Raw genomic sequence first — 14,687 nt, 5'->3', positions numbered from 1 at the left:
CACAGTCTACCCCCAGCCTCAACTGGTCCTGGATCATGGGCACACAGTGTTGGGTGTTCTCAGGGAAGTCTCTAGATGTGAACCTGGAACCTCCCCATGCAGGTTGGACTTGAATATTGTGTTGCACTATTGTCAAGCTCCATTTTTCATATTTTCTGTGACATAAAGCACAGTGCTTTGCCAATTCTAAATAAATATGTGTCTATTATTAATTAATATGGCTTGCCTTGACCTTCCTGCAAAATACTTCTTTCATTTGTATGTGTGGCTCTCAATTGTGGGCAATTTTGTCTCCAGGGAATATTTGACAATGTCTGGAAGCATTTTTGATGATCAGGAATGGGAAGTGCTCTGGCATCTAGTGGGTAGAAGTCAGGGATGCTGCTAAATAGCCCTACAATGCCTGGAACTGCTCTCCCACAACGAAGGTCAAGAATCTAGATTGATAAACCCTGATTTAGAGCTTATTGATTTATAAGCTGTTAAGAGAAGGCCTAAGAGTACACCAAAGCATGCTGTTTCTTTTTCCTCTGGCTATCTTGTTAATGGACCCAGCTTTTAAGTAAAATAAAAGAGCACTTGAGCTGTAGAAACAGATACAAGACTATGAGTAGAACCTTATCAGCTCAATTCCTCTTAGTACCGGGGGTTCTTGTGTTTGTGCCGAGAGGTGAGAGCTGAGTAAAAGCCACCCTCCTCAACTGGAGTAAAAAAGTTGTATTCATTCCATATTCATGTTTGCAATGGCATTCTTCACTTACGAAATTCAGGGCACATCATTAATTAAAGCGATGAATTCCCCAGAAACAACACTAATTAAACCTCAAAATCAAAACAGCATAAAAAGGAAGACCTCATTTTCCCATTTGAGCAGCTGAGAAAATGCATACAGCTTCATCAGGCTAAGGGGGGAACAGTGGGATTTATCAAAAAGGCAGACCAGCCACCTTCACTTAATGCTTCTTTCCCATTTCTTGTTACTGGTTTCAAAAATGAGCCATGGCAGAACTGTCAAGAAGCAAACAGCGGGTTGGTAGGGGCAGTGCTCTCATTTACAAGGCCCGTGTTTATCTTCCATAAAGAAGCACTGGCATTCTGGAGCAGTAAGGATACAATTGAAGGAGTCAGAGACCTCCTCTGTGAAACAGGGCAGCCAGAGCCCTCTGCTTTTCTATATTACAGAATTGGTGCCTGGGCAGCTCTCTGTTTAATGCCCACATATTTGCTGGTTAATCCAAGCCTTCCATTTTCATTCCAGGAACTGTGTTAAACGCTTTGCATGCCTGAATTTTTTTTTTTTTTAAACCTCCGACAACTCTACACTGTACTATTTACATTTTCTAGAGAAGTTAAGTAATTTATCCAAGATCACATGCGTAAGAAGTGCAAAAACTGGGGCTCAAACCTGTTTTGTTTGTTTGTTTGTTTTTAAGAGAGAGGGATTTTTGCTACAGGGTGTGTGCACTCACTGGAGAGACAGAGAGATAGAAAATGAGATATCAGTCCCCCCCACCATGGGGGATGGCCACTCCCCAATCCCTTCTCCTCGTTCTCCTCTTGGGATTTTGGACAGGCATGCACATGCACCTGGCATGAGTTTTAAGCCGCTGGGTCCAGGATTCAAACTTTGGTTGATTACATGGGAGTCCAGCAATGTAACTCTTAAACCTTCTGCTGGTCCCAAACCTGTGTGTGTGTTTAATCACCCATTTATTCTCCATTAAATTGTTTGCTTCACATTCTCATTGTTTCTCATCTGCATTATCACCCAGCTTTCAAACTAGACTCTAGAGTTTTGCTTTTACTCACTCCATCCTTCACTCTCCAACCAGAATATTTTTTTCTAAAAGGCAAACCTAAACCCTATAATTAGCCTACCTTAAGAACTTACAGTCTCTTGAATTCATTGTGTTCTATGTCTTCGCATGCATGGTTTCTCTAAATGACACTTACCTAGTATTGAAAATTTAGGTTTAGCTTTATTGAGTGGAAAGTGATTCATACCTTTCCACATTACTTACCTTAATTTGTTAAAAAATAAGAAAAAAAGTAAACTTTTAAGTTATCTTAATGTTTGTAAAATGATTTTAATATTAAAATACTCTTTTTACTTTTGCCGATTATGCCGTTTAAAAATATTTCATTAGAGACTTCCAGGGATCCTAAAGGCTGAACAGGCAGCCTTTGACAGCAGCTGCTGACCAGGAGATCCTTGTACTCTGAACCTATCCTCTGTACCTGTGCAGCGGTGGGCCACATCAGGATTTTGAAATATGAATACCTTACTCTTTCTGGCTATCATTCTCTTGGGAATGGCCTCAACTGCTCTGACCCTTGATGTTCGCTTAGAGGAACAATGGACCCAGTGGAAGGCAAAATACAAGAAAATGTATGAGCTGAATGAAGAAGGATGAAGGAGATCTGTGTGGGAGAAAAATATGAACATGACTGAACAGCACAATCTGGAATACAACAAAGGAGCCCATAGCTTCACAATGGAAATGAACGCCTTTGGTGACATGACCAAAGAGGAATACAGGCTGATGATGAGTGGATTTCTAAACCAGAAGTACAAGATGGTGAAAGTCTAGCAGAAACCACACTTTCCAGGGTCTTCCATATCTGTGGATTCAAGAGAGAAAGACCATGTAACTTCAGTGACGAAGACTCTTTGAGAATGTGAAGCCCTGCTAATATCTTTTTTTGGAGACGTTTTTGCTATAGGGCGCATGCTCTCACCAGAAAGACAGAGAGAGTCAGAGAGACAGAAAGTGAGAAATCACCCCCCAGGGGGGATGGCCACGCCACAATCCCTTCTCCTCCAGTCTCCTCTTGGGATCTTGGGCACGCACGCACATGCACCCGGCATGAGTTTAAGCCACCACGTCCGGGACTCAAACTGTGTTCGACTACATGGGAGTCCACCGACATAGCCATTATGCCAACTGCTGGTCCCTTAGTTTCTGAATTCTGGTGTCCAGAATATGAGAAAATATATGTTGAATTAAAAAAAAAATTGACTATCTTGCATGGGAGAATGGTGGTGTTCAGTGTTTTTCCCTTTCTTTTGTCACTAAAGCATAAACATTTTAATATTTTAGTATTCTGAAGGAACCTCAAATCATATTTCAGTCATCTGTTACCCTAATAGATATTCAGAATATGTGTGTGTGTGTGTGTGTGTGTGTGTATGTGTGGTGTATGTTTGTGCATCAAAGGATACCTCTTTGTCTTCTCATTAGTCTGTGTAACTCCATGGATGGTCTGACCTATTTGGTCCAATCTTTAGGAGGTGCTGCATTCAGGGAAGTATAGTCCTTCTGAATCTGATTGTTTTATTGCCCATCTCGATGGGTATAAATACAATTGGAGATCATATCTCATGACAGCTCATTAAAATCCCTGGCTATTTCCTATAGTGCCCAATAACTTTCCCTCTATTTATGCTGTTCTATCCCTACCTTCTCTCTCAATCTCCTCTCTCTGTTTCTTGCTCCCTCTTTTCTCCTCCACGCACCTGCCCTGTCATTTGTGGCTCCTTTTTTCTCCTTCAGATCACCACCTAGCCAGCTTTTGTTCTCTCTACCTCCTACATTCTGGGACTCCATTACATGAAACCTAAGTATTAGTTTGGCAAGGGCATGAAGACAAGGGGAGGGAAGGCACACAACAGGCAAAGCAAAGGCTCTTATATTTTAATAGTTTAGTCCCATTGCAATGACAAGGTTTTGGGATAGGGTCTATACTTCTACTTCTAGTTACAACTTTGGTTATATGAAAAAGCCTGGAGATAGGTGGTCCACTCTCTAATGATTTAGATGGGTAAATGACAGATGCCCACACTGGAGTGACTCACTCTTGATCACCCTGCAGGTCAGTGCCACAATTTAGTCAGACCTCCTGATTTAGAAGTCAAGATACTTTCTAGTACTCCATGTTATTCAAACACTTTAGCGCACTGCCCCTTGCAAGATATATACTATGTATGCAAGTGAATGTGAAATAACCAGAAAAAAAGATTTAATGATTAAAATTGAGGTGTGTGTGGGGGGGCCTTCTTTCTATCACACCATAGAAGAGGGACCAGATAAAGTCGTAGATAAGGTTGGTCTGCTGCTTTGGTTATGATGCCTTTTTATGGAGCACTTGAGAGTCTACTATTTTATTTTAATGGTATAGTGAACCTTTAAAATGAAGTTAAACTTATGTCTCACTCTTCCACAAAATGGACTTTTCAGTTTTTGTGGACTATGATTTAATAATTTTAAAAAAAGGAACAATACTGAGAGCTACCATTACTGGTTGCATACTAGGTCTCTCACCAGACACTATATTCAGTCACCCATTTTAATGGTCAGAGTAACTACGGTATAGGGGTATACAAGGAAACTTCAAAAAGTTCACAGAAACATGGAATTGAACTATAAGTTTATAGTGGTACCAAAATATTCGAATTCCATGTATTTTTAATAATACGCATTTTTATGAACTTTTTGAAGACTTCTATAAATCTGCTTTGCAGATTAGAAAACAGATGCAGAACAATGAGAGAACATATTACCACCGGTAAATAGCAGGCAAAATTCAAACCCAAACCTTCCTGTCTCAGGTGCTTTGTACTCACTGCCATATAAGGCAGGAGATAACAGTGCCTACCTCGTTCTGTCTTGTCCTGATGTAGTTTGCTTTCCCATCACAGGAGCTCTAATCGCTAGTACTGGATCAGGTGATTGGATCACAAAATCAAACAGAATGTTCTGCTCTCTAGGAAACTGTACTCTATCACAGAAAACAGACAAGCAAATAGGTAACCACAGAGCGGTGTAAGAAGTGTAGTGTAAGCATAAGCTTCATAGAGGGAACTCCAAAGCCAGTGTGAGTGGGATGCTCAGGGAATGCTCACAGGACAGTGGCCTTTGAGCTGACAGTTTAAGAAAGAATAGGTGTCGGTTAGGGAAATGGCATATGAGCAGACACGGAACTTGAACTCAAGGAACTGAGTACTTCACCTAGATTGGAGGAGGGAGGCCATGGAGGGTGTGTCCGAGGAAGCTGGAGACGTAGTCTGGTTCCATCTCTTACATAGCTATTTCAGTGGCTTGGAATTTGTTCCGAGTGGGATGAGAAGCCACTACTGAATTTTATCGGAGAAATGACATTGTCAGAGTTGGTTGAGGGAGTGTGTTTGTACTTGGATGGGGGTTGTGGGGGCTAGACAGGAAGTGTGGGGCCCTGGATGAACGGGTGGGAGACTATAGACACAGAGACATCAGAGGAGAAGCTGTTGTAGTACAGATAAGAAGAAGAAGAAGAAGAAGAAGAAGAAGAAGAAGAAGAAGAAGAAGGAGAAGAAGAAGAAGAAAAAAGCCTAAACTGAGGACCATGAAAAAGAAAACTGAACGTAGAAAATGGGTTTTCAAGATTTGAAGCAGATCCCCTTGATTGCCCTGGGGACTGACTAGATGTCCCTTGTTATTCGTTCCATTACCATTTGTCTCAGCCTCTTGCTCAGGGACACTTTATTGCCTATGTTGTGTACTGGAAAAGGAAAAGGAAGAAGCCCAGTTATTGAAGAACTGTCACCAAGAAAGGGAATCAACAAGGAATCTGAGTGAGGCCAAGAATGAAGAGACATTCTGTCTTTATCTTTTAAAAAATTATTTAATTTTATTTATCATCATCATTATTATTATTATTATTTTAATTTGCTATAGGGCACATGTGCTCATCAGAGAGAGACCAACAGAGAGAGAGAGAAAGGGAGAGAGAGAGGGGTGGGGAGAATGAGAAAGTAAGCCATCAGGTCTGGCACTCAAACCGTGGTTGGCCATGTGGGAGTCCAGTATCTCAACCACCATGCCACCTGCTGGCACCCTGTCTTTTTCTTTTCATTGTAAGTCTTGTGTCCCTTTTCTCACTGCCATTCTTTCCTTCCGCCTTCTTTCTTAGCCTCCATGACTTTATCAAATAGTACTCCAGTGCTAAAGGTCTCAGGAAGGCACAGTCTAAAAACCACATTATGGCATAACTTTAGAATGTGGCCATTGTTTTCAATGCTAAGAGGCAAAAAGACCTCTTCTTGACTCTAACAATATGTGTCAGGGAGGATAGGCTCAGGGAAGCTCTGCTTCATTTCCACAGTATTTGAAAAAGTCTAAGAATGCTTTAGAACAGTGAGTAGAAAAACTGTTTTCTCCTGCTATGCTCTTGCAACATAGAATGTTCCTGTGACCAAATGGGTGGGAATTTCTTCCTAAGCACCAGGCAACAGTCAGTTCTGCAGCAGACACCAGCTGGGTGTTCTCTAATTAAACTCAGTTCTGACACTATCTACCCAGAGGTAGTGTCACATCCCACAGATTGAGGGCTCAGTCCCATGAGGTGGTCCTCCACTTTGGATACACATCTGGACCTCCAGAACTTCTGACCAACCTACTATAAAATAGGGACCCCTCTCCTCCTCAAGTTTGACAAAAATGGTAGAGCACCTCACAGAGTTCAGGGAAACTCATTACTTACGTTTACTCGTTTATTACAAAGGATATTTTAAATAAATGAACAGCTACATGGAGAACAACCTGAAGGGGGTCCCAAGGGCAGGAGCTTCTGTCCTCTTGACTTGTGGACATGTTCTTGTTTATCATCCTGGAAGTTCCCAAAGTGGGTCGTTTTGTGATTTTCTGGAGACTTCATGACATAGACGTGAACAATCAAGTCATTGGCCTTTGGTCATCAAGCCATGCTTCTGTTCCTTTCCTGTGTGGGTGTGAGGCTGTGAGTTCCAGCCCTCTAAAGCTGTGATCCCCAAACTTTTTGGTACAAGGGATCAGTTTCATGGAAGACAATTTTTCCACAGACAAGGGTGGAGTGGATGGTTTGGGGATGATTTAAGAGCATTACAATTCTTGTGCACTTTATTTTCATTATTATGGATTGCAATCATAAGGACTGGTACTGGATTGTGGCCCAAAAGTTGGGGACCCTTGCTCTAAAGTACCTGGATGTTTCCTCTAGAATCCAGTCTCCCATTCTTTGATTATCTAGGGTCTTCCCCCAAATCATCTCATTGCCAATAACTCAGGTATAGTTGGAAGGGATTTGTTATAAATAACAAAAATACTGTTTTTCAGCTAGAGATGGTTCAGAGCTGTTTTAGGAACCAAGGACAATAGGTCAAATAGTTTTCCAAAATATACTGTTCTTGCCCTGGTCATTTAGAAAATTTCAAAGGTGAGAGGATCTGTGAGCCAGGAACTGTGGGAGAAAACCAAAATGTAGATTTCATAATATCTAGTAGCTAGTATCTACATATCTGTGTTGATATGTCTCTATTACTTAGAACCCAGGGCTGTTAAATTGCTGGGATGCTAATGGCCTTTTGTTTATAATAAATCTAAAGGAAGATTCTCAAATTATTCAATCCTTATTGCCAAAAGCTTTCAGGTGGCCTTTTGAGCAAAATGAAGAAAAATAGTATGTAACTTCACATTCATTTTTCAGTGTAAATCACCATTTTACTAAATATGGAGCTTATAACAGGACAGTCATAATTTAAATGAATGAGTCTTCAAATAATACTTGTTATTGCCAATTATTTTTTAATATAATATAAAATCTCTGGGTTCATAAATACCTTTCCCTATTCAGGAGAAGCCATGCTCAGCAATGTGTTATTCATGACTTAATTATTCTATAGATGCTTCATTCATATGCATGCAGATATATCTGGCAGCATTGCATTTTAATGAAGATGCTGAAAGGCAGCAGGCTATAATTTCTAACAGAGAATTCTGTCAGGCCTGAACAATAGGAGCTCCTGAAAAGGACTAGCAAATAGCATAGCCCAGAAAGAAAATTAAGAACCCATTTAAATATTTTAATTATAATCTTCATTAGGGAAGTTTTGAAATCCTTTTCACATCCAGAGCTTCTATAGTTTAGAAGCTATTTTTTGCTGGAGGAGCGAAATTTTGCTCCCTAGGGGAGCACAGGACCAGGTCTCTGTTCCCCATCCCCTGCACTTCTTTAGCATAAAATGAGGTTAAAATGACCGATTAGATCAACCTTTCAGGGGAAAATAAGAGGAGGAAATATGGAAGATGTTTTTAGGTTTATCTTTTTTCTTGCTTGCAGAAGTCACAGATGCATATATGAGGTTTAGAATTTTAGCACTGCTAGCCACAGTTCAAACTTCTACCTTTTGGCAGTCCAAAATGGACTAGAAACAAAAAAAGACCCATCCTGACTATAGGAATTGCCACACTGGGCCAGCAGGTGGTGTGGAGGTTAAGGGCTAGATCCCACATGGACAACTGAGTGGTTGAAGTCTCAGTACCAGTGGCTTAATAATCACAAGGGGTGCATGCATGTGTGAGTGTGTGTGTGTGTGTGTGTGTGTGTGTGTGTGTGTGCACAATTCCAAGAGGAGAGTAGAGGAGAAGGAATCACGGGGTAGGGGTTGGGAGGGAGTGATTTCTTACTTTCCCTCTCTCCATCTTTCTCTCTAGCAAACACATGCACCCTATAGCATAAACTAGAAAATAAAAAAAGGAATTCCTGCAATTTTATTATGATTTTTCTCTTTCTCATCTTTCTAGAGAAGGAAAAATGTCAGAACAATGATAGAATTGTCAAAAGCACATGAAATCAGCTAAGTAAAGAAAGAAACAGGTCATAATTTTACTAGTTCTGTTCTAGCATTAAAACAAAGCGAAAACCTACTACCATGTTAAGGTATTTTAGAAGAGCCACGAATATGCAAATGATAGAGCATCTGAGACATTTTAGAAGGTGTGGTATTTTCTTAAGGGTGAGGAAACAACCTCTCTGAAGGGAATAGGTAAGAGGTGCTTACCTAAATAACTTCAGAAATAAGTGAAGTCTAAAACCAATGACAGGGCCAGCCCATAGCTCAGTGGTAAAGCACTGTGCATTGGGAGCTGGATCCCATGTGACCAACTGTGGTTTGAGTCCTGGTGCTGGTGGCTTGAAAAAATGCTGGGCATGCATTTGTATGCCCAAAATCCTAACAGGAAGGAGAAATGGAAGAAGAAGGGTTGTATTGTGGCCATGCCCCATTAGGAGATGATTATTTTTCTCTCTCTTCCCTTTTTTTTTTTTTTTGGAGAGGTTTTTGCTATAGGGTGCATGCGCTCGCCAGGCAGACTCAGAGAGACAGAAAGACAGTGAGAAATCATCCCCCCCCCCGGTTGGCCACACCGCAATCCCTTCTCCTCCATTCTCCTCTCGGGATCTTGGGCACACACGCACACGCGCCTGGCGTGAGTTTTAAGCCACTGGGTCCAGGATGCGAACCACGGTCGACTATGTGGGAGTCCAGCGACATAGCCATTACGCTAACTGCTGGTTCCTTCTCTCTTTTTCTTACAAGCACACAGCTGGGCAATAAAAATTTTGAGAAAGATTTCAAAAACGACTGTGCATAAGGGTAGTCTCTGGTTGATAAAGGCATTTCTTATGGGGGTGCAGCTTAATAATTCTGATATCACTATATGCATATTTTAGAATTGGACAATTAAGTAAATGGCTGTTAGGTAGAGGGAACCAGGTTTCTCATTCTTGAAATGGGAATTTATATACAGGTAAGGGAGGAGGCTAGAATAATTCTTGTGGTAAGAATTAGAGTTGGAGACATCATGAATTCATGTTTAGCTTAAATTTTTAAAGAATTATTTAATTTTATTTATACTTATTATTTTTAAATTTGCTATTGGGCATGCAGGCTCACCAGAGAGAGAATGAGAAAGTGAGAAAGCAAGCTGCTAGATCCGGGATGTGAACCCCTGTCAGCCATGAGGGAGTCCAGTACCCAAACCATGATGCCATCTGCTGGTCCCATGTTTAGCTTAATATTGATACAGATGTTTATATATAGAAATGGGTATAGTCACAGGTTAGTATATATGTATACATGGCCTTGCTTTATCTGTTAAGTAGGCCCAGCAGCAGTGACATTCTGGTAGCAATGAGTACACCTCATGCTCAGATCTTGGTTTCCAATGTCAATCTCCAATAAAACGAATTAGAGAACTTTGGAGAAATGACTGATTCTGGGGTGGTGGTGGTGGGAGATCTTCAACGTGTTCATGGCAAATGCATATTATGAAAAACTGTGTATGAATTTCAAAATATTTTTGCACAAAATGCAAAAAAATGAACTTATACCTTCATTCCATTTTCCATCAACTTATCACATTCCACTTGTATGTATATGTGTGAGTGTGTGCATGTGTGTGTGCATGTGTATCTGTGTCTGTATTTGTGTATTGTAGAAGCTGTAGCCATAAAAAGCCATAGTGGCTGTGGGACCAGCAGTTGGTGTAATGGCTTTGTTGCTGGACTCCCAATGTAGTCGACCGTGGTTCACAACCCGGACCCGGTGGCTTAAAACTCACACCGGGCGTGTGTGCGTGCGTGCCCAAGATCCAGAGAGGAGAATGGAGGAGAAGGGATTGCGGCGTAGCCATCTCTCCTGGGGGGTGATTTCTTGCTTTCCATATCTCTCTCTTCTGTCTGTCTGGTGAGTGCATGCGCCCTATAGCAAAAACCTTTCAAACTAAACTAAACTAAACTAAACTAAACTGAAATAAAACCATAGTGGCTGTAATAATATCAGCAAAATAGAATTTAAGACAAAAATATTGATAATAGGTGAAACAGGATATGTCCATATAAAGGAATACTATTTCGCAATAAAAAGGCATACGCTCTATCATGAATAAAGAAAAAGATAATAAAACAAAACATTATGTTAAGTGAAAAAAATCAGATGCAAAAGACCTCATATTACATGATTTCATTTGTATGAATTATCAGAGAAAGCAAATCTGTCGCGATAGAAAGTAGATTAATGATTGTTTATGGCTGGGAGTGGAAAGTGGTTTGGCTATATTGGAGTATGAGAGATCTTTTGGAAGGGATAGAAATACTCTACAATGAGACTGTGGTGCTGTCTTTGTAAATTTACTAAGAATTGAAATTTACTAAGAATGCTTTAATTATATAATTAATTTGGGCAAATTTTAGGGAGAGGCTATATGCAAATACTAATATAAGCATTTTATGGAAAAGGCAAAATATTCTGGAAAAAACTGAAGAGAGAATTCAAACTAAATAAATAAGTTTATTCTCTAACTCTTCATTTGGATGGTAAACTCTTCAAGGACAGGATTATTCTTTAAGGGAATAAATTTATGCATACAACAACCCTTCATTTAATTACTATTTTATTGATTTCAAAGATTATCCAACAATTGATCAAAAATTAAATGTGATAGTTTATTGGGGCTAAATCAATATGCTTAAGGTTGGAAACTAAAATAAATTGTTGCAAGTTATATTATTGTCCAAAAATATTTACTCTCTACCCTCCATAATCTTTTTTATAAATAATTATTTTATTTAACTTTATTTATTTATTTAACCAGAGAGGGACAGAGAGAGAGAGAGAGAAAGAGAGAGAGTGGGAAACCAACCCACCAGATCCAGGACTTGAACCATGGTGGGCCATGTGGGAGTCCAGTGCCCTTAATCTCCACACCACCTTCCAGTCCCCACCCTCCATAATCTTATGGGAAGAATGTATTTCTATATTCCCAATCTTGGGCTTGGTAATGTGATTTTCTGTGGCCACTGGAAATTAAGAGATGTGATGTAAATAGAGACTTAAAGTGTGCTCATAAGGAACTTGCCTTCTAACATAAGTTTGTTGTGAAGAACCCATTGCCATGAGAACTTATCCTGGGTAGCTGTTGTGCCTTTAGCCAGGTTTCAAAACACTCATGGAGAGAGATACCCAACCGAGCCCAGCCCAGATCAGCCAATCTCCCAGACAATTTGTACAGAATAAGAAATGAATGCTTAGGTTTATATGCCACCGAGGTTCAGTGATTGCTGCCGTTCAAGAGCATGCTGATACAGGATGCATCTTAATTTTATTATAATTTGTCGATGTATATAATTCTAGTGTGCAGTGCCTTCGCATCCAAACTCCTTTATGTATTCAGTGCCTGACACCATGTATGTCTTTTTATTTTTATTAGTAAAAAAAAGTCTGAAAAGGGAGAACTTTTTTTTATGGAAAGGGCTTTTTATGACATTGTACAAAGAACATTCTTTATAACACCAAGGGAATATCAATTTTTTCCAAACTATTATAAGAATGTTGGGGAAGGGGATGACCTCTAGTCTCTCCTTTTATGTCTTTATGGACCCTACTTACTGACTTACAAAGGGGCCACACTGCATTGTTTTTAGTCAAGATAAGCACTTTAAAAAATTCGTTGATGCATGTCCTGCCTCTCATTTTTGTTAATTTAAGTTTATCCATACGTTTCTTCTTCTCTCTGAACACAAAGAATTTACTGAGATCAACAGGGACATAGTATATCCTGAGTCCTCCTACAATATACCTCTTTCACAGTATGACTTTCCTTTTTCTTGGTATATAAACCTCTTTCTAGAAATATACATGTTCCCCTTTGATTCTTTCCTGAAAAGCATACTACCTCCAATTCAACCTAGCTCCCAGATATCCTTGTGAAATTCTTGTTGTCTTATATGTGATTGGGGTGGACTGATCGTGTGTGTTGGTTTGTTTCTTTGTTTTAGCATATTAGATTTATTTTTTTCCTCGGGGGAGATGTAGGATTGAAATTTGACCACCCTTTAGAGGAAGTCAGGCTAAATCCACCCCTCCTTCATCTGTCAGACTGGCTTCTTCTTTCTCATTTACTCTCAGCTCCAGGACCCAGTGAATTTCTTTGGGTTCCTCTTCATAGTACTGCCTAACTTGCCTGATTCTGATCAGAAGAGCTGCTGTGCAGGATGAATTGTGAGCAGGTGGACAGCATCCACTGAATGCAAAGGTTTGGAATTCATTAAGCCAAGCAGTTCAAAGCGACGTTAAATTGCCAGATGACTGCAGTATAATGTTTCACTTCTCAAGAGGAAGGCTTTCCAGATGATTAACTGTCTGTCACCTGCAAAGTGTGGAAACAGCTGTGAACAGCCCGGTGTTCCATATCTGCAAGGTCTGCCAGGATCGCTGGTGGGTTGATTTGGAAGATTGGCTAGGTTAGACTAAAGTTAAGCCAAGATCTTTAAAAAATAGGTGGTATTTAGGATAACGACTGTACATTTCCAAAGAAGGGTGAAATTGCTCAAGAGATGTGATTGTAAGGGTATGTGACCTCGATTTTTTCTGACCATTTTTATTTGTCAAAATAGCAAAGAGGATGTCTGACCAAGGGTCGTGTTTAAAGAACAATGATAATTTGCCAAATTCTTTTTATCAAACATAATTTTTATATTTTTTTAAAAAGCAAGGAATTGATATTGATTGGAAAGCGCTCTTCTTTTTGTTTAATTATAAAAATATCTTTATGATCTCTCAAATGCCCTCTAAAATTTGACAGTTAATATTTAAAGTATACTTCTGGCTCATTTAACTAGAAATAAGAAACTTACCTGCTGGGCAAAATGAGAACTGTAGAGCTCTTCACTTGGGTTCAGGATGGTACCATCTGTATTTCTGTATCCAGGTGCTCTGCACATAGTGGGAGCTCAGTCAACATTTGGCAGATGGGTGGGAAAGCTGAAATCCTAGTGCACGATGCAGCCCTCTTCTGCTGTTTCAGTTGGAAGCGGCCAGTTAGTTACAGATAATGGGACCTCAGCATTTTGATGTCTTTTGCTGTAGAAACAGATGAAGAAGACAGGCACATCTTTAACCCACTTATTTCAAACCGTGTCATTAGCAATATATCTGTTTTATTATATACATATGTGAATGTATATGTGCATATACAGAAGAAACTTGCAGTGTAGCAAACCAGTCCTCTAAAGCGTAGCCATTCTATCTTTTGCCAATAATACTTCACATAGTTGTAGTCATTGCAAATAGGCAAGCAGATCAATGTAAGATACTGTATGACCAATGTGATTTGAAATATAAAGGTACTAGTATAATTCTGGACTTTTCCTGATGGCAAGGTTTTAAGATTTTTCTTTATTATACAAATGAAAAAGCAGAAAAGAATGAAAACTCAGAATTGCTGCTATTAATATATTGCTAGAGTATTTTCTGTGTAAGTATGTGGATAGTCAGAAATATAAGCTTGCCCTTCAGGACCTCTATCCTTTGGAGTTATTCTTATAATTAGTTGTTACTTGACAAAAGGGATTTGCAAAGATAATCAAGTGACTAAACAGTTGACCTTAAAATAAGATTATACAGGTGAGCCTAACCTAATCACACAACCCCTTTTAAAGCAGAAGGTTCTCTCTGGTTAGTTGAAGCAGAAGTTAAGAGATTCAGAGCAAGAGAAGAATTCAAAATGCCTTTGCTGACTTAAAGCTGAAGAGAACCATAAGTTAAATGTGAGTGGGTTGGCAGGGGGTGTGGTGGTCAAGGTGGTTGGATTCCTGCAGGACTGACTGTGGTTTGAGTCTGGGTCCTGGAGGCTTGAAAAGTCACACCTGGAATGTGTGTGTATACATGCTCAAGATTCCGAGAGGAGAAGGATTGTGATATGGCCTCCTTCCCCCCCCTTGGGGGGGACGATTTCTCACTTTTTCTTTCTCTCTCTCCTATCTGGCAATTGCGTGTGCTTTATGGCAAAAGCCAAAAAAAAAAAAAAAAAAAAAAAAAAAAAAAAAAAAAAGGG

This window comes from Tupaia chinensis, unplaced genomic scaffold (assembly GCF_000334495.1).
Source record: "Tupaia chinensis unplaced genomic scaffold, TupChi_1.0 Scaffold144529_1, whole genome shotgun sequence".
In the NCBI taxonomy this organism is placed as follows: Eukaryota; Metazoa; Chordata; class Mammalia; order Scandentia; family Tupaiidae; genus Tupaia; species Tupaia belangeri.
Note: the sequence above shows the minus strand (reverse complement) of the source record.